The 18,370-nt window shown below is 51.0% G+C and overlaps 1 long non-coding RNA gene across 1 annotated transcript; it reads right to left on the reverse strand.

The window, feature by feature from the left end:
• Nucleotides 1-7,978: 7,978 nt before the first annotated feature.
• On the reverse strand, nucleotides 7,979-9,317 carry LOC122201384. The gene is made up of 2 exons (XR_006194125.1): nucleotides 9,189-9,317; nucleotides 7,979-8,609 (listed from the first exon to the last, which is right to left on the reverse strand). It is a non-coding gene; the product is annotated as an uncharacterized LOC122201384 (long non-coding RNA).
• Nucleotides 9,318-18,370: the final 9,053 nt, after the last annotated feature.

Below are 18,370 nucleotides of genomic sequence, written 5' to 3' on the forward strand. Positions count from 1 at the left end.
GAGGGCTTGGCACATGGGATGTGCTCCTCCTACGTCAGCTGTTAGTATGAGCATCGCAGGCCTGGTGAAAGCACCTGAGAAGCTTCCGGAAGCATATGGAGAACTTAGCGCCCGGTCCCAATCCACAGCAGCTTACCGCTCCTGCCCTTCTTTCGCTAACGCCCCCACCGCACATCTTTCTGTTCAGAAAGGAGACCCCTTACCCACCAGGAGGGTCCTCTGCCAAGTTAAACAATAGACCTACTCTCTCTCACCCCAGGCTTCTGTCTGTTCAAGGTCACGCGAGGAATGTCCAATGTCCAATGCATTTCCCAATGTCTCTGTTTCTGATTCAGTCCTGGAGCCACCTTCTACATGTCAGGCTTGACGTTGGCTTTGGTGAGAGGTCCTGGAGTCAGCCGCACCTCCGACCTCCACCCCGATTCTCTCAAACTTCAGTCGTGTGAGGACCACCCGTAATTGTGCCAATGGCTGCGGGCCACTTTGGTCTAGTCTTTCCCTCATTATTTTTCTTTAACTTGTCTCACATTCCAGACTTAAATGCATTTGTTCAAAAGGGAAATGTACTCATTACCATAAATGGAAAGCCAATACCACCTGCCACAAAAAGAAGATACCCATAAAAAGAAATACGGTGAAAATAAAGCAATTTTATTGAATTCTGGGGGGACAGCGTTGCCCATTGAAGACTCTGGGCTTAAGGCCTGTTTGATTTCCATTTAAAAGGGAGATGTGGAGAGGTGCTAAAGTTTCAGAAGGGTGTTAAAGACCTGTGAGTGCCGGAGCTGAGATTGCCTTCTTGGTGCCATAAAAAGGACAGAAAGAGAATTCAAAGAGAAAAATTCTCTAGCCTCGTGGTTTCATGCTTTTATTTCCTTGTTTGCTCACCTTCTAGAACTTTCTCTTGTCTGCCAGGAACCAGGGGGCCCCCTTTTCCAGGATTCAGTTCTTTATTGAGAAAAGCTAAGGAGAGAGCCGCCTACCCTCTGCTTCTCACTTACTAGGTCATTTTAGGAACATTCTTTCCCCTCTCTGAATTGAGGGAGCTGAATTGGAGAAATGCCCTTCTCAGAGGATTTCCAGGCCCTAAGAGCCTGTGCGGCCTTATCCGAATGTGCACCCGGCTGCTCATCGGTGTTCTCTCACCTGCTGATGGGGCAGGGGCCACGTCCACCCAGCCTCGAGGCATGGTCTGGGCTGCTGGATCTCCACAAGGAGCTGAGCTGTGGGATTCATCACATACCCACAAATAAATTCACGTTTCCTGGGGGTGGATTTTCTGCTTGTTGAGTCGAGCAGATGGCTGTGCTGGAGTTGAGAAAGGAGGTAGCCAAAACCCCTCTCTGCCTAGCCTAGACCCTAGGAAGAAACGAGCAAACAGCTCCCTGACTTCGGGCTCCGTCCCTCGGTTCAGCAGCCCCTGCAGATGTTTCCTTTCCCGGAGAGCCTGGAGGGGGAGCCGCTGAAACATCACCCCTAAATTATTCCTGTTTTCACGTCTCCTCCCTGCCTCTAAGTCAGCCAGGATCTGCTGCACCTGCACAGCATTCCAGGTTTCTGAGCCCAATATTCAAGACCCTCTCCAGTCGAGTTCCAGTTTACGTTTGCAGTCCTGGCTGCCGGGACACCCTTCCTTGATCCCCTTGGTTCTGACAAGCTGGTTCCTGGGCACACAGTAGGCGTGAAGAAATGCTGAATGAAAGAACACGCCTTCTGCTGGGCTGACTCTAGGGTTCTTTCCGACAGACATTTCTTGAATGTCAGGGACAAATGGTGCCCGAAGCCTTCTTATCTGCCAGGCCCTGGTGGGCTGGGGTGTGGGGGGCACTGTCTTGACTTGCTGGGGATTTTCCTGGTTTTGGCACTGGAAGTCTGTGTTCCAGGAAACCCCCAGGACAAAGGCAAACCAGGAAGTTTGGTCCCCTTACGAGGGCAGGTTCCATACACTCTGTCTTCATGGAGCTTCCGGCATGGTGTGGGGGATGGCATGAAGCAAATTATCCTACAAAGAAATGAGTAGTTACAAACCCTGGTGAGTGTAAAGGAGAAGCCAGCCCTGAGCTGAGCGCCATGAGGAAAAGCCTTCCCTTCTCTCGGCCCTGGAGAGGCTCCTGGTTGCTAGGAGAGAGAGAGACATACAGCTTATTTAATATAAAGCGGTGAGTGCAGTGAATCAGAAATCAACACTCTCTTTTCCCTGTCCACATTGCACTCGTTCTATTTTAATTGGGGCTTCAAGCATCGGAAACCCACTGTGGTGAACTAAATGGATATATATTGAAAGAGCATGAGAAGGAAAAGCTGAGAAACCAGCCCTTGGAAGGGGGAGAAACCATTGTTTCTTAGGTTGTTGAGAGAGTAGAAAATAATGCCAGAACAAAAGAACGTGCCTTGTTCTGTTTTCATTAGAAAAATGGACTCCAGCCATTCGCTGCCCAGTATTCTAATTCCAGGAAGAAAGAATCTGATAGCCAAGCTTGGGTCTCATGCCAGCCCCCTGGCTAGGCTGGGGGTGGGGGCGGGGGTACCGTGATTAGAAATTCCACGAAGATTGTGTGCTGTGGGGCATGGGGGCGGGATGGTTGCTGTTGCAAGACGGAAGGGCTGGGATGCTGAGAAGGTGAAGGCCTCGGTCGTCCTTACGTCCTCCTCAAGAAGTGGCCCAGAGCTCCTGCCCTGCGGTCACTGCCTTCGGAGAAGCTCTCTGCTTGCCTTCTGACCAGAATATTGTTACCGTGGGCAGCCCCACGCCGACAGCTGCCTTCCCGGACCCCAGTGTCTTGTCCAGCCGCCCCGACGGTGATCACCTTGGAGCATGCACCGTGTCCTCGGGCCCAGCCGGTACAGAGCCTGGTGCAGACCAGAAACTCTGGGCTGAGTGCTCCCTAGAGAGCTTTAAAGAGCCACGAAGATCCTGCCATCCTTGCCCTGGCCCCCCCGCCCCCCAGTCAAACCAGCCTCCTTCCTGTTTGCCAAGCACACGGCCTGCCTGCCTTTTGCCATTCTTTCCACCCAGTGCCGTTGCTTTGCTGAGCTCATGACTCAGCGATTCTCACCCGGGGGTTGATTTTGCCCTTCGGGGACATTTCGCAAGGTCCCACCAGAGAGGGGCTGCTACTGGCATCTGGTGGGTGGGGCCAGAGACGCTGCTGAACAGCCGCCCACGCACACCACAGGCTCCATAACACTTACTAAGGCCACACGGCCACGGTGCTGAGGCTGAGAAACCCGCGGCACGACTGCATGGCCACATCTCCGCTCAGAGGCCCCCTGCTCCGGGAGGCCTCCCTGACCATCACCCATTCCTTCCTCATGCCCCCTACTGTATTTTCTCTGTGGCATTTTATCATCACCTGCAATGATCGCGTTAGTCTGTGCTTATACTAGACGCCCAGCCCCGCGAGAGAGGACCCCCGCGGGCCTTGTTCTCTGCTGCTTCCCAGCACGGACAGCAGCGCCTGGCACGCTGCGGGCTGCTCAGTAAACACGTGTCACCTGAATGTTTAGTAAAGGAGAGTGCCCCCGACGCCCCAAATGTCAGAGGTCAGAATGGGAGCCGGGAGCCTGGATCCTCTCAGGCCGGCCATCTCAGTGTGGAGGTGACAATTTCCCCAGCCAGTTCAACTCAGCCTCTGCTGTTTGCAGGCTGCATGGCCTTTGGCAAATTTCTTAAGCACCCCCCCACCCCCCCGCCAGGCCTCAGTTTCTGCATCTGTAAAGTGGGGCCATTATTTTTAGCCCTTTCCTTGTAGGGATGTCACAGGGATGAAATAAGTGAATCCACAAAAAAAAAAAAAAAAAGAAGAAAAGAAAGAAAGAAACTTAAGAAAATGCCTGCCTGACTCAGAAGAGCCTTGGTAAAGGTCACACATCGTCGTCACCGTCATCATCATCACCACCACGATTTGGCTGCAGTAGGTGGTGAGGGTGACAGAACGGGCTCTGGGGCCCCACCAGAAGATCAGGGGACTAATACAGCTTTCAAGGCCAAAGCCATCCCCACTTGGTTTTGCCGGCTCTTGCTCTATCCGTGGAATAAACCGGATGAAGCCTTTATCCATCTCTTGTTTTGAGAAGGAGGCTAGCAGGGAACGTGGACTTAATGTAGCAGATGGTGTTGCCCTTGAATTATGAAACCAGAACAGGAAATTAAAGTGGTCCCTTGCAACAGCTATGGGCCAGCATGGGTAGAGGGCTGGGGTGGGGGTTGGGGGCATATGAAGGAAGACAGAGGAGGTGTTTTTATCAACCGGGCAATGGCTATTCTTTTTTAAAAAAAAAAAAATTTTTTTAACGTTTATTTATTTTTGAGACAGAGAGAGACAAAGCATGAACGGGGGAGGGGCAGAGAGAGAGGGAGACACAGAATCGGAAACAGGCTCCAGGCTCTGAGCCATCAGCCCAGAGCCTGACGCGGGGCTCGAACTCACGGACCACGAGATCGTGACCTGAGCTGAAGTCGGATGCTTAACCACTGAGCCACCCAGGCGCCCCAAATGGCTATTCTTGAGGGCAGCTGGAGTCCTAGAATAATATAATTTTATGGCCTAAAATTATTTTTGGCCACCGCCTTCCTTTTATTTTGATAAATGAGGCCCAGAGAGGGAAAGTGTCCCCCAAGATCACACAGTGAGTGGCGGGGCAATCCACACTTTGAAGCCTCCACACTTCGGCTCCAGGCCAAAGCCAGTGGTCAACTCTGTCCCAGGGCATCCTGACTTGGGCACCGCTGCTCATGCACGTGGGATGAGTAGGGGCCAGAGTCCTGGAGCCATTCTGTCTGGGTCTGAATTCCAACACACAGGAGCAAGTTCTTTGCCTCTTAGAACTTCAGTTTCCTTGTCTGTCAAATGGGAATAATAATAGACCCCACTTCACAGGGTCACTGTGAGAATCTGACGAATTACCATCACATACAACATTCAGACGGGGGGGGGGGGGGGGGCGGTACATAGTAAATGCTCAGTAAAACGTTAGTACCTATTGTGGTGCCAGAATCGACTCCAAGTTCTAACCTTTCCCCTAGGCTGTGAGCCCCTCAGAGGCAGTGCCCGTCTCTGCGGCATCTTTTGTTCTCTATGTTCTGCAGAGCAACGGATATCTGACAGCGGCTCCCTAAGTGGTAGTGGCTGATGACCGGCTCCCTTAGGGACGCCCATTTCTCAGTCGGCACCATGAAGCAGCAGGGAAGGCTGCCAGCGACGCATGTGACTCTTTGTCACTAGTTTAGACTTTAATCCTAAATGGATAAAGCAGCCCTCCCGTCCGGCAGTGAACTGGCCTCGTGATGAGGGCTCTGTTTGTTTTCCCCAGCCTTTCTCTGCAGTGCGATGCCTTTCCCCAACTATGCTTTGGGCTATTTGCATTTAAATTGGTTTTCTCTCATTATAGAAATCTCTTAGGTCAGCTGGAGTTTCCATTTTCCTCGGAATCAGTTTGGAAGCTCCGTTTCTCGCTCGAGGGTCCCTTATGCCTCCTCCCTTCTCGCTGACAGTCAGATGTGGTCACCTATTCTCACCTCATCGTGGAGAACAGAGAGCCCAAGAGAGTCACCCAAATCCCGTCCAAGCTGGGCACGTTTCTCACAGGAGAAGGTGGGGGTGGGGGGTGGGAGGGGCAGGAGGATTCTGGCCCCTGCGATTGTAGGAAGGAGACCCCGTGGTGGTGGTTCAGTTTCAGGATCTAGGCCTCCTTTCCTCATTTATTACAAAAATCAACCAAGCACAGTGCTGGATGCTTAGAACGCAGATAACAAGACATACTTGCTGCCCTCCAGGAGTTCACTGTTTAGTAAAGGAGACAGAAAAGCAAAATTTTTAAAAATCGTAATATATGGGGCGCCCGGGTGGCTCAGTGGGTTAAACGTCTGACTCTTGATTTTGGCTCAGGTCATGATCTCACAGTTCGTGAGCCTGCTTAGGGCTCTGCACTGACAGCATGGAGCCTGCTTGGGATTCTCTCTCTCCCTCTCTCTCTCTCTCTGCCCCTCCAATGCTTGTGCCCTCTCTCAAAATATATAAACACTAAAAAATTGTTAAAAATCCTAATATAGTCGAATAATTGCTTTAATAAGGATCAGAACAGATTCCAGCCTAAGAGGCAGCTTTCAGTTAGTACTCATCAAAAACCACAGTCACACACACACGTGCACACACGCGTGTGCAAGCATGCACGCACCAGCCGAACACAGTTTATAGCACTTGCCGTGTCGCAGGGCATCTTTCTAAGCTGTGTGTACAATTTACACGGCTGTATTAATATATTCACTTTATTTTCACAACAAGCTCTGAAGAAAGTGCTGCCGTTATCCTTGTTTTCCAGATGAGGAAACTGAGGCACAGTGATTAAATCTCTTCCCAAGATCATTTGCTAATAAACTGTGGAGCCAGACTTGACCCCAGGCAGTGTGGCCCCAGAGCCTGTGATGTTCATCCTACGCCATGAGGGCACCTGACAAAGGGCGGTGCACCCTTCTTTTCTAGTCTGGAGCATCTTTCAAACTGGTCAAGATCCACTACCCTGATTTTCGGATCTGTACATACATTGTGAACCACAGTGTGTGAAGACATTTGAGATGCCTGCAGTGGACCTGAAGGAAGACGAGGCATTTTTCAGATGGATACAAGGACAAATAGAGTAGGTCACGAAGGACATGACTGTGCCAGTCCCCAAAGTATGAACAGCATGGGAGTCTAAGTCAAGGGTACTTCGAATTGTATGACAGTGCTCAGGTGTGCGGTAGGCCGAGCAGGTGGTGAGACATGCATGGGGCTGGGAGACTGACAAAGACCGGACGATGACAGGCTTGAATGTCATGCACATGGGCTCTGTCGTGAGGATGGGGGTGGGGAGTGGTATGGAGGGGTTGAGCAGGCGAGGAACGCAGCTTGCTAGAAGGATCACTCTAGCTCTAGTGTGAAGGGCTACCTGGATAAGGAGGTGAGGAGAATGTATAATCAATAGATACAATCAGTAGGTATGAGAGCTGTAATTGATTAGGTATAATCAATAGGCTTAGGTGGCTTTTTCCCTGCACAGAAGCACTCTTATTGCTCACCATGCATATCATAGAGCTGTAGCTACCCAGAGAAGACATCTTTATCTAATTCACCCAGACACCTTACAGGCTCATGGTGGCCCTGGTGACAGCCAAGAGGGGTGGGGACAGAGCTAAGCCAAGGCAGTGGCACTTGAGGAAGAGATGGGTGGAAAATGTATGATATAGTGGGGCAAATAATCTGGTCTCGGCGATCAGCCCAATGTCAGGGCTGAGGGAAAGCAAGGAGATGGGATGATACTCAGGGTTACTGATTTAGCTCAACCAGATTCTTCTTTAATCTGGTGTTCCGATAAAGGTCCAGACAGAAAATTTTTTAGTCCTTGCAAGCCTTACGGTCTCTGTTGTAATTACTCAATTCTGCCCTTGTAGCTTGAAAGCAGCCATAGACCTTGAATGGTAAATGAATGGGCATGGCTGTGTTCCGATAAAACTTTACTTACAAAAACAGGTTGTGGGCTAGATTTGGCTTGAGGGGTGTCATTTGGTGACCCCTGCTCTGCACCATGAGGTGGCCCAAGTGCCAGAATGCCAACTGGGTGTGCCAGGTGGTTATTAGGTGAGAGAAAGGCTCGCACTGTGAGGCTCACACCTCATCAGGCAGATAGACTATACATCTCTCCTTGAATGATGCCCACCTGACCATGAAAAGACTCATCTGAAATTGCAGAGCATTCCAACATCTGTCCTGGGAGCCCAGCTCTGGCAAGAGCTCCACGGTCACTGCAGAAAACCCACATGTTAGCCCCAAAACATAGGCTGAAGCAGGTCAAACACTTGGGAATCTTTCGTCCTCTGGTCTGCGTGGCACCATTATTTGAGACAAGCAGTCCAGAGGAAATAAACCCATCGGTTTCAAAAGCAAACCCATCGGTTTCGAAAGCAAACCCAAACCCCCCCAAAAAATCAACAGGCACATCATTCCAGCATCTCTGTTACTGAACAAAATGGCTGTCAGAAGTGGGTCCAGATGAAATGAATATATTGCCATCTGAAGGTATTGCCTCTGAGGGAGGTAGGGGCAGAAAATGAGAGGAGCCAGCCAATCTCCATGTGTCCACTCTGCAAACATCCACTGAGGGTTTCGTGGTCCCTGTCCCTGCCCTCCTGGAGGGTACCGGCCGGGAGGCAGCCAGACAGAGAGCAGGGCATTCCAGTGTCCTGGATGTCATGCATGGTTGGGCGAATCCACGGTGCCCTGGGGGCACAGAGCAGGGACTTAGCTCAGGCAGAGGCACCTGGATCCCAGCCCAGGTGATCTAGGGCATAGAACGGTGATGAGGAATATTCCAGGGGGAAGGAAGAGCATCTTCCAAGGCAAGGGGGGTGTTGAGGCTGGAGTGAGGCAATCTTCCAGAAGGGGTGCAGTTGGAGGGGCTGGGGATGAGTCCTGGGGAAGTCAGCCCCCGGCAGTCAGCCCAGACCTCTCTGGGCTGGAGGCCGTCTTGTTCTCAGCCTTCTGTGTAACTAGAACGGTCTCTGAGTTCTAGATGAAACGCGAAGCACTTGCCAAGAGTGTGGTGATGCCAAGAACACTCTGCCGATGCTGCATCTTGAAATAGTAAAAACAAATAATAGTAAATCACTCCCATCACACTGCCCATTTCACCCTGCACTTCCAAAGTCTTTATCTTGCTTATACTCACTGCAAGTCTGAAAGGGGACAAATGTTAACTACTGTTATCACCTTTCCTGTATTATTAAAAATATTGACAGCTCTCATTTTGGGGGTCCTCACGCTGGCCAGCAGTGGGCTGAGGGCTTTAGATGCAATATCCTATTTATCACAGAAGCGATCTGAGGCTCAGATCGCTTGCTCAATGGCATACACTGGGAAAAGAAGGGAGCCAGGACCCAAGCCCAGAGTCTGCCTGACCTCTGAGCCCAGAGGCCTCTTGCTGGGCCTTTCTGCCTTGACATCATGCCATCTAAGGACTCTGTGGATTTCTGAGAGCGTAGTCTTCTGTTATTATATTTGCCCCTCCAAAGAACTTTCTGAAGTTAGCAGGAAAAGAGCTGTGGCTCCGAGACGCACAGTGTCCCCTCCAAGGTCACACAGCTTTTGAAAGGGCCAACTGAAGACTTGAGCCGAAGTCTTAGCATTTCAAAGCCAGAGCTCTAAACCCTTTACCGTGGTTTCCAAGTCCACAGCAAAGAGATGGACAGCTAACATGCTTTAAAAAAAAAAAAAAAATTCTTGAAAAAAACTCCTCCAAAATGTGTGCTCTCTTCATCTCTACGTTGGCAGGTATTCATTAGGCGATCAGAAGACAAATACCTAGGGGAGCAGGACATGCAGATCACAGCCAAAATGACATCATAAAGAGTAGATGTGCCAAGCAAACCTCATTTCCTCTGACAGAGCGGCAGCCTGGGAGATAAGGCTAGACGTACTGACGTTGTCATTTCCCCAGTTCTGCAGGACAAGTTAGATCAGCGCCACCGAAACATCGGGGGTGGGGGTGGGGGTGGGGGGGGGAGGCGGGCCACACCACACCACACCATCCCCCACCCAGGCACACACACACACAGACCCTCACGGACACTGACACACACACACACACACACACACACACAGAGGCACAAATACAAATACACAGACACAGACACACACGAATCTACCCACCCCCCCAACTCCGACACACACAGGGTCACTAGCACAGACACTCACACACGTAGACGTATGGAAACACACATATAAATAGAGCCACACACAGAAATGTATGGACGGAACAACAGACACACGCACGGACAGGCACAGCGGCCTGCCTCCCCTCTACGTGCAGACGGCATACAAACACACAGACCGGGGCAGAAATACACACACATTCACACGTTCACAGAACTAGGCATAGACGCACACGTCCTCCCGTAGACCCACATCCATCCACCGAGAATCACCCAGCATCTCTCGGGGGGCAGCAGGCGCTGACTCTTCTCAAATCCTCTCCTCTGGATCCCAGAAATTACATCTTTCCCAAATCGGAGACTCTGAAAAATGACTCCCTCTGTGTCTGTGCGTTTTCTCAACTCTTCCCAGCCTGATGTCTTCGTCCAGAAGCTTGGAACACACAGCCACCGCTGTGCATTGTTGAGAAAGGATGTGGACTTTGGAGTCAGGCTGGTCTGTGTTCCAGTTGAGGCTCTCGCCACCCACGGGGTGAGGGGACCTGGGCACGTCTCACTTTTCTGTGCTTCAGTTTTCCCATTTGCAGAGGTCTCGATACTCTTTGTGTCCAGCCCATTGGGCTGGCTCATCACAGACCTGTCCATGCTAAGTACATTAATTATTTGAATGCCCGTCTTCCTTGCCAGGCTAGAGGCACCTTGTGGGCAGGGGTCTTGTCTGTTTCCCCCTAAGTCCAACCTCCAGGACTTAGCAGTGTCTGCCAGGCACCCAGTAGGTGCTCAGCAAACATTTGTAAAATGAAACAAAGAAGTCTATATCCTTAGCGTCTAGCAGGGACCTGGCATGATGTTCCCTGACGATTAAAATAGGTTGAAAAAAGTAATACACGCAAGTGTAATCCCGAACAGGGACCAAGTTCTAACTATATGCCATAACTATATTACCTCATTCCATCCTCTCCATTAAACAGGCATTCATTCGTACATGAGGAAACCGAGATCCAGAGAGGTTAAATAATGCACCCAAGGTTCCTTCCTGGGGTGGCAATTCAAAGCCAGGAATATGATGGCTCAGTGCACGCTCAGAACCTAACAACTACAGACTTCGTGCACAAATGTTTTCCATCGTGACCCAGCTCAACTGATGACTTCTACAGCCAACTCCGCCACATCCAGGTGTGGAGTAACTCTTTAGAAAGAATCAACACATTCTCTCCAGTCCTGGGTTGACTTGTCAGTGTCCAGCACCCATCTAGAACACCTTCCGTACGCCCAGGGTGTCGCGTTCTACATACATAATCCAAAAGCTCCTGGGGTCTGCCTTTCCCCTTGCTCCCTCTCAGCTAACACCCATCCATCCATCCATCCGTCCATCCATTTATCTGTCTAATCACCAGGCCATTTTCCACGTGAGGCCATTCTGTCCCGGATGTTTTTTGTCCGTGTTTGCGTAAACCACACAGCCTCATCCTGGATCTGTCAGATCTGTTTTCCTCTCTCTTGCATCGGTACCGGGTTTTAAAACTCAACCAACCTGTAGGTCAATTAAGCCACTTTGCATACCAACTGCATTCGGCGGTAACTGGTGGGGCACAGTTAAGCATCTTGCAAATCCCGAAAGGGTCCTACGCTTGTGCCACCGGTGCTTCTGCACACCTCAGACATACTCAAGTCCCCCCCTCCCCTGCCACCCCCGGTTTCCCTTAAAAAAAAAAAAATAAATAAATAAGGTTTTGTGAAGGATCTCTGCCCCTGTCTGGGCAGGCAGAATGGATCAAGCCACAGGGCATGGAGGCCATAATTATCCTTCCCCACAAAGGAAAACAAAAATGTCCAAAGATAGTGGCCACCTGGCAGGCAGGGGACCAGGGCAGGTGGCAGTGACTCATCGGGCACACCAGGCAGAGCCACTCCCCCCCCACCGCGAGCAGGCTCTGAGCTTACTCACAGCTCTGCCAGGCTAACGAGCAGGAGAACAGAGGCATCTGAGGGCGAGGGAGGCTCTATTTCTGCTAGCTTGAACTCTAACAAGACACAGGTGGCTTTCAAGACTTTTATTTATTTTTTTTTAATCACTCTCTTGCTTCCCAGTTACGACTCTATTCATTGGGATAGCCCGATGTGAACAGAGTGGATCTAAGCTGTAAGCATATATTAACCAAACCAACTATTTTCCCTACTCTTGTCACCTCAAACCCCCGTGCCCCTCAGCATCTGCGTGAAATTCTACCACCGGCATTTCATTTCATGGGGTTGGACTGGGTCTTCTCCTGGATTGTTCCTGAAAGCATTTTTTTTAAAGCTTATTGATTTATTCTGAGAGAGAGCACAAGCTGGGCAGGGGCGGAGAAAGAAGGGGAAGAAAGAGAACCTCAAGCAGGCTCAGCGCCGTCGGCACAGAGCCCCATGCGGGGCTTGAACCCACCAACTGTGAGATCATGACCTGAGCCAAAACCAAGCGTCAGAGGCTCAACTGACTGAGCCACCCAGGCGCCACATCCTGGGGTTGTTCTTGAAGACGGCGACGTCCCCTCAAGGGGAGTAAGGTTGAGTGGGGAGCCAGGGGTGCTAACGTGGTGAAGGAGAGGCTACCGTGTGCCAGGAACTGCTCGCCACTCCCCAAGAATCGTCTCCCTGGACACTTGCAGCCCTTGACTGTCTGTTTCAGAGACGCTAAAAGGGACATTCAGAGAGGGCAAGCGGCCTACTCAACATTCACAGAAAGGCCAGGATTCGGGTCTGTTTGGCCTCGAAGGCTATCCTCTTCCCTTGGAGCCCTGTTGCCTCCCGAATGCTTTACGGTGCCACTAAAATGCTGCTAGGCACACCACACTCTGTTCACACTGGGATGACGAATAAATGTCATCTCAAGTACCAATGCCAACACGCTGGCTAAACTGGGGGAAATGTCTCGTTTCCTGGAAAACTGGTCTCTTTCTCCGAAACAGGGAAATTTAGGAGGCAGCAGGCATCTGCTGGCAAGAGGGATTAGCATAAAGACCAAAAGTCCAGAGCAGGGTACAGCAAGCTACATCCGGGTCCCTGATGGGATAGCTGAGGCCCCGGGAGCAGCCCTTGACCTCTCTTCCTCAATGAGTCCTGATGTCTCGTATGCCTTCGGGTCCCAGTCGCCTGCACTGCAAGGTCATCTGCTGTTGGAACATCCCAGCTGACCATAGCCCACAGTAACTCTTAGAAAGTACTGGAGTCCTGAGGCTGCCTCTCTCACATACTCCTGATGTGGGCTTTTCTGCTCCAAAGTCTTCTTCTTTTTTTTTTTTTTTTAATTTTTTTTTTTTAACGTTTATTTATTTTCGAGACAGAGAGAGACAGAGCATGAACGGGGGAGGGTCAGAGAGAGAGGGAGACACAGAATCCGAAGCAGGCTCCAGGCTCTGAGCGGTCAGCACAGAGCCCGATGCGGGGCTCGAACTCACTGACCGTGAGATCGTGACCTGAGCCGAAGTCAGCTGCCCAACCGACTGAGCCACCCAGGCGCCCTGCTCCAAAGTCTTCTGCTGAGGTTCAGAACTGGACCACCCGCATGGCCATTATCTGCGTAATCCTGGACTTCAGACCAAACCAACCGCTGCCTCCCCTCCAACCTTTTTCTCTTGGGGCCGCCACCCTGCCAGCTCAGTAAATGCTACCCTCTGAGGCCACAGGGTTGTCCTAGACTCTTAGCTTTGGTGCCTCCACGTCCCCTCGGGTATCAAGCCCAGATGGCTTTGCCCTCTGGTCTCTTGGGAGTCAGCCCCCTGCACCCCATCTCCATCTTCTCACCACATTCCTGTCTTTCCACGCCCAGGTGGTGGCAGCAGGTTCCTCACTAGTGTGCTGCCTCCAGCCCGCCCTCCGCCTTGGCCCAGAGAGAACATTCGAAAGTGTGAAGCCGGCCACATCACCGCATACTTAAAAACCCTCCCATGGATCTACATTTCCCGCAGATAAAATCCGAACGCCTGGGCCTGACATCCAAGACCTTTTGTTACCAGATCCCTGCTTATTTCTCCAACCTTATCTGTAGCTGCTCCTGGAGACACAATCCGCCTTCCCTTCTCACACACGGCAGCCACCCAGAGGCCCGCCTCCATACCTCCCACCTTTGAACAGGCTCTTCTCGCGGCCGAGCTGCCCTGCCCTTGCTTATGTAACTGCACTCACATCTCAGCTCAGCTCTGGCCTCCCGGGCCCACCCCTCCTGGACAGTCGGCCCAGATGGGGCCCTTCCCCTGGGCCTCCACACCCTCCGGTGTCCCTTATCACGCTGGCTCAGGAGTGTTCCTTGGCTTTCGAGCTTCCGAGACCAGATTCTCAGAAGAGCCGAAAAAACTCACGGCTTAGCCAAAAACATTTGGAGGCAGGCATCGTGAGCAAAGCACGGCATGCCCCCCCTCCTCTGCAGATAGAAGAATGTTCCCGGGAGTCATGCGGAAAGGGCTGGGAGGGAGAGTGAGGACGGTGCCCACGCTCCTGTGGGAGGCCTGTACCCTCAGCTCCCGGGGCCGGGTGTGGGGCAGGGGCAAAGCCCCAGAGGGCTGGTGTGTGGGGTCTCTGAGCAGAAGAGAAGAGGCAGCCCCGGGGAGGCAGGAAGGCCCAAAAGAGCAGAAGTGGCCACGTGGCATGTCTAGGTGGTCAGAGGCTCAGATACTTCTTAGAGCTTCCCACAATCCTGTGGGGCACCAAAAATAATGCCACGTTTCCTGTGAAACCCAGAATGTCATAAAAATAACAGAGTCACTTGACCCGAGACAGGTTGCAGACAGGAAATAGGGACAGCTCCATGGAGACCTGCATTGACCAGTGACTCAGAAAGATAAATGCCACCGACAGGTGACATCAAAGACCAGGTGGCCTTTCTCCCATCACCTTTGCACACCGAGCACAGATACGGTCTCTGGGGAAAGGGTCTCTGCAAATGAGCTGCTACCTACTCCAGCCAAATGGAGGTTCCAAAGAGAAACTGAATTCAGTGCGGCATGATAGAGAAATTTATATTTATCCCACACCCGGGTTTGTGGACTGACGATCCCACCTATTCCAAGTGAATAAATGAACACAGATGGTAAAAGCAACTTGGCCAGAAACACACAAGTATTCAGAGCTGGGACCCTGCCTGAAATCAGGGTCTGTCTCTTTCCTCTGTTTTGACTGCTGGGGCAGCCCAGCATGATACACCAAGAATCCATGAACCAGATCCAAAGTCTGTCTGTTTGAGGATTAGAGTTACTGCTGGAGAGTCCCAACATAGTAAATCATACAAGATGAGAGGTGGACAGTCAGTGACCAGGCTTGAAGGGAATGGAGTTACCCAATGCTGAGTCACGTTTCAGGCACCTCTCCTTCCCGTGTCTCGGGAGGACGGTGGTCAGGAAAGGCTTCTCTGCAAAAATGAGGCCGGAGGGGCGCCTGGGTGGCTCAGTCGGTTGAGCGTCCAACTTCAGCTCAGGTCACGATCTCACAGTCCGTGAGTTCGAGCCCCGCGTCGGGCTCTGGGCTGATGGCTCAGAGCCTGGAGCCTGCTTCTGATTCTGTGTCTCCCTCTCTCTCTGCCCCTCCCCCGTTCATGCTCTGTCTCTCTCTGTCTCAAAAATAAATAAATGTTAAAAAAAAAAAAAAATGAGGCCGGAGATGAAATCTGAACTAAGCAGGGAGGGGAGGGGTTACCAGGCAGACAGAATTGCTGTGCAAAGGTCCCGTGGTAGGAAGGTATGGACTTGTTCTTGGAAGGAAATAGGCCCCCGTGTCTGGAACCCTGAGAGTGAAGGGTGGGTGGAGCAGTACATTGATGGGAGGTTCTAAAACGCCCCTCTTCTTCCCTTTGAGGTTGCGCTGGCTCTAGTGACTTGATTCTAGAACAGGCTAAAATAGCAATGGCATGCCTCTTCTGAGAGTAGGTTATAAAAGACTTCCGTCTTGCTCATACTCCATCCCTTGCTTTTTCACTTGTTTGTTCTGATAAAGTGAGCCCCCATGTTGTGAGCTACCCTGTAGAGAAGCCCATGTGGCTAGAAACTGAGGGAGCCTTCAGCCAGCAGCCAGTGAGGAGCTGAATCCTGCCAACAACCGCACGAGCGAGCTCCAAAACCGAGTCGCCCCGAGAGGGACCTCAAGATGACTGCAGTCCCAGGTGATGACGTGATTGGTCTTGTGCGAGACACTGGGCCACAGGATGCAGCTGACCCACACCCAGATTCCCAACCCACAGAAACTGTGACATAATACAGCTGTGTTGTTTTCTAAGCCACTACGCTTTGAGACAGTTGGTCGCACGGCCGTAGGTAACTGATGCAGCGAATAAGGGAGGCAGGGATGAGATCACGCAGAATATTTTAGAAGTTGATTGTTACCCGTAGAGCTTTGGACTGCTCCGTGTACGTTTTCAGCCCGGAACCTATGTGTGATCGACCCGAGCTTCTGATTCCGAACTTTTCTGGCTCAGAGTATCTATGTACCATCCGAGGTTGGGTGCAGGCTGTTTGGTTTACTAACATCAGTGCGGTGGGTAGGCAATGCGAGATTGGAAGGGACAGGAATTAACCTCTGTTGACAACCCGTTGGGCCCCAGGCCCTTGATGAACGCTTTGCCTTAAGTATTTCATCGATCCCTGTGGGACTCCGTGCACCCTCAGAGGTGCTGTTAAGTAACTTGCCCGAAGAGAGCGGCCGGTAAGAGATATGGTCGGGATCTCTGCTTTTGAGGTCAGCTGCATACCCCAGCCCTCTGACATCACTCTCACCAGTGAGCGGCCTTTCCAGAAATAGCTGGTCTGCTGGGTGAGAACCGACAGTAGAGAAGGCAGAAAACCGAAATGCTTTCTTTTTCCTGGGAAAATATTCCCGATGTTGGCTCAGGCAGACCTTTCCAGGGAAACCGAAGAAGCTGCGGTATTGGCTATGGCAGGGATAACATTCTCCTCTTTCTCCTTACCAGTAGAACTCCTGTATTAGTGGTCTCCCCGCCCAATATATTTCCCAGCCTCCCTTGCTTTAGGGGGTGGCCAATAAGCTAAAAGTAGAAGACATCAGGTGGGCCTTCTGGTAGTTTTCTGTTTGTTTCTTTTTAAAGTGCTGACTCATCTGAGGGCTGCACTCTCTTGCACTTCTCCTGTCCTTTCCATGCTTGGAATGTAGCCATAATGGCTGGAGCTGTGGCAACATTTTACGGCCATGCGATGACCTTGATGATGGGAACTACGTTCTAAGGCAGCAGGACACAGATAGAAGGAGCCTTGGCTCCTTGGAGGGGACGACCAGGGAGCCAGCCCTTGACTATCTGCATCAGAACTGCTTTTATACAAGAGAAAAATAAATCCTTATCTTCTTTAAGCCCCTATTATCTGGGTTTTCTGTTACAGGTAGCTGATACTAGTCCTAAGTGATATGCTCACATTCTCAGTAAGATATTTAACAAGCAGGATTTGGAGATTTCATTTTTAAATTGCCAGGACTCCAGACTCTCAGAGATTCTCCCTTATGCCTTTCTTAGTTGAAAAGTTATCAGTATGTTCTCCAGAGGAGAGGGGGACTAAAATTTCTTGAGCACCTCCTTTCCCCCATGCACTGTACTCAACTCATGTGTACTCACTTCACAGGGCACTTGTGAGATGGGATTTTCATCCCATTTTACAGATGAGGAATGGAGGTTCCAACAGATTACATCACTGTCCAGGGAACACAGGGAGGCTTTGAACCCAGATCTATTTGGCCTCACAGCCCATGGTTGTTCTGTTGCTTCCCCACTGCCTCCTGGGTCTAGAACTCTGAGGAGGTGGGGGCCGTTCTGAGGGCCCTGGATCAGGGGGCCCAGCCCTCACCCTAATCTTCAACTTCAGCCACTGACCGAAGTCTTCTCCACTGCAAGGTGACTAAAGCAGACGGCCTGTTTACTGGCCATCTGGCCTTCATCTCTGTGATTCTCTGACTGTTCCTCTTTAAGGACCCTCTTAAAGGGACATAGGCCCTCCTTGGTTTCAGTAAAGGACCCTCATTCCTAAGCCAACACATTCCCAACCTGTCAGGCAAGCCTGACAAAGAAAAGGCCAGAACAGCAGGGATTTCTGGTAGCAACACAAGTCTATTTCTAACCTCAGATTACAGCGCCCGAAGGGATTACCTGTTCTAAGCAAAAACAGTCCCCCCCCACCCCACCCCCCCGGCAGAAATGCAATCAGGGCAGCCTGACTCCACAACAGGCTCCGAATACTCTCCACTGAAACTTGCTTTATCCTGCTTGAAACTCCTCTGTCTGTCCCAGGAGAGACTTGAAATATACTCTTTCTAGGAGCTGGTGGAAAATTAACCCACATTAGGAGAAAGCTAGGTGGTGCTGAATTGGGGACAGGAAGGTCCATTTGAAAGGAAAAAAATGTTCTTTGTAACCAGGACAAGGCTAAGCATGCCTTCTCTCTATTGGTCCAAATCTATGCCAGCCTCCCACTGGCATCCGTAGGTGTGCTGAGAACAAGCTATGGATTTCTATAGAGACTGTCACCATGGCACTTGGGGCCTTATTCTGCTATTTTTAGAGGGAAAATAATCAAAAGGTCAAAGGAAGAAAATCTACCATAGGGATTTTCAGACTACAAATATTTATTAATGCTTCGGTGTGTGCCTGGCACAACATTAGATGCTGTCCATAGCAAGATGGGCTGGGAGAATTAACCTGTATTGCAACCCCCATGA

This window comes from Panthera leo, chromosome A1, assembly GCF_018350215.1.
Source record: "Panthera leo isolate Ple1 chromosome A1, P.leo_Ple1_pat1.1, whole genome shotgun sequence".
Lineage (NCBI taxonomy): Eukaryota > Metazoa > Chordata > Mammalia > Carnivora > Felidae > Panthera > Panthera leo.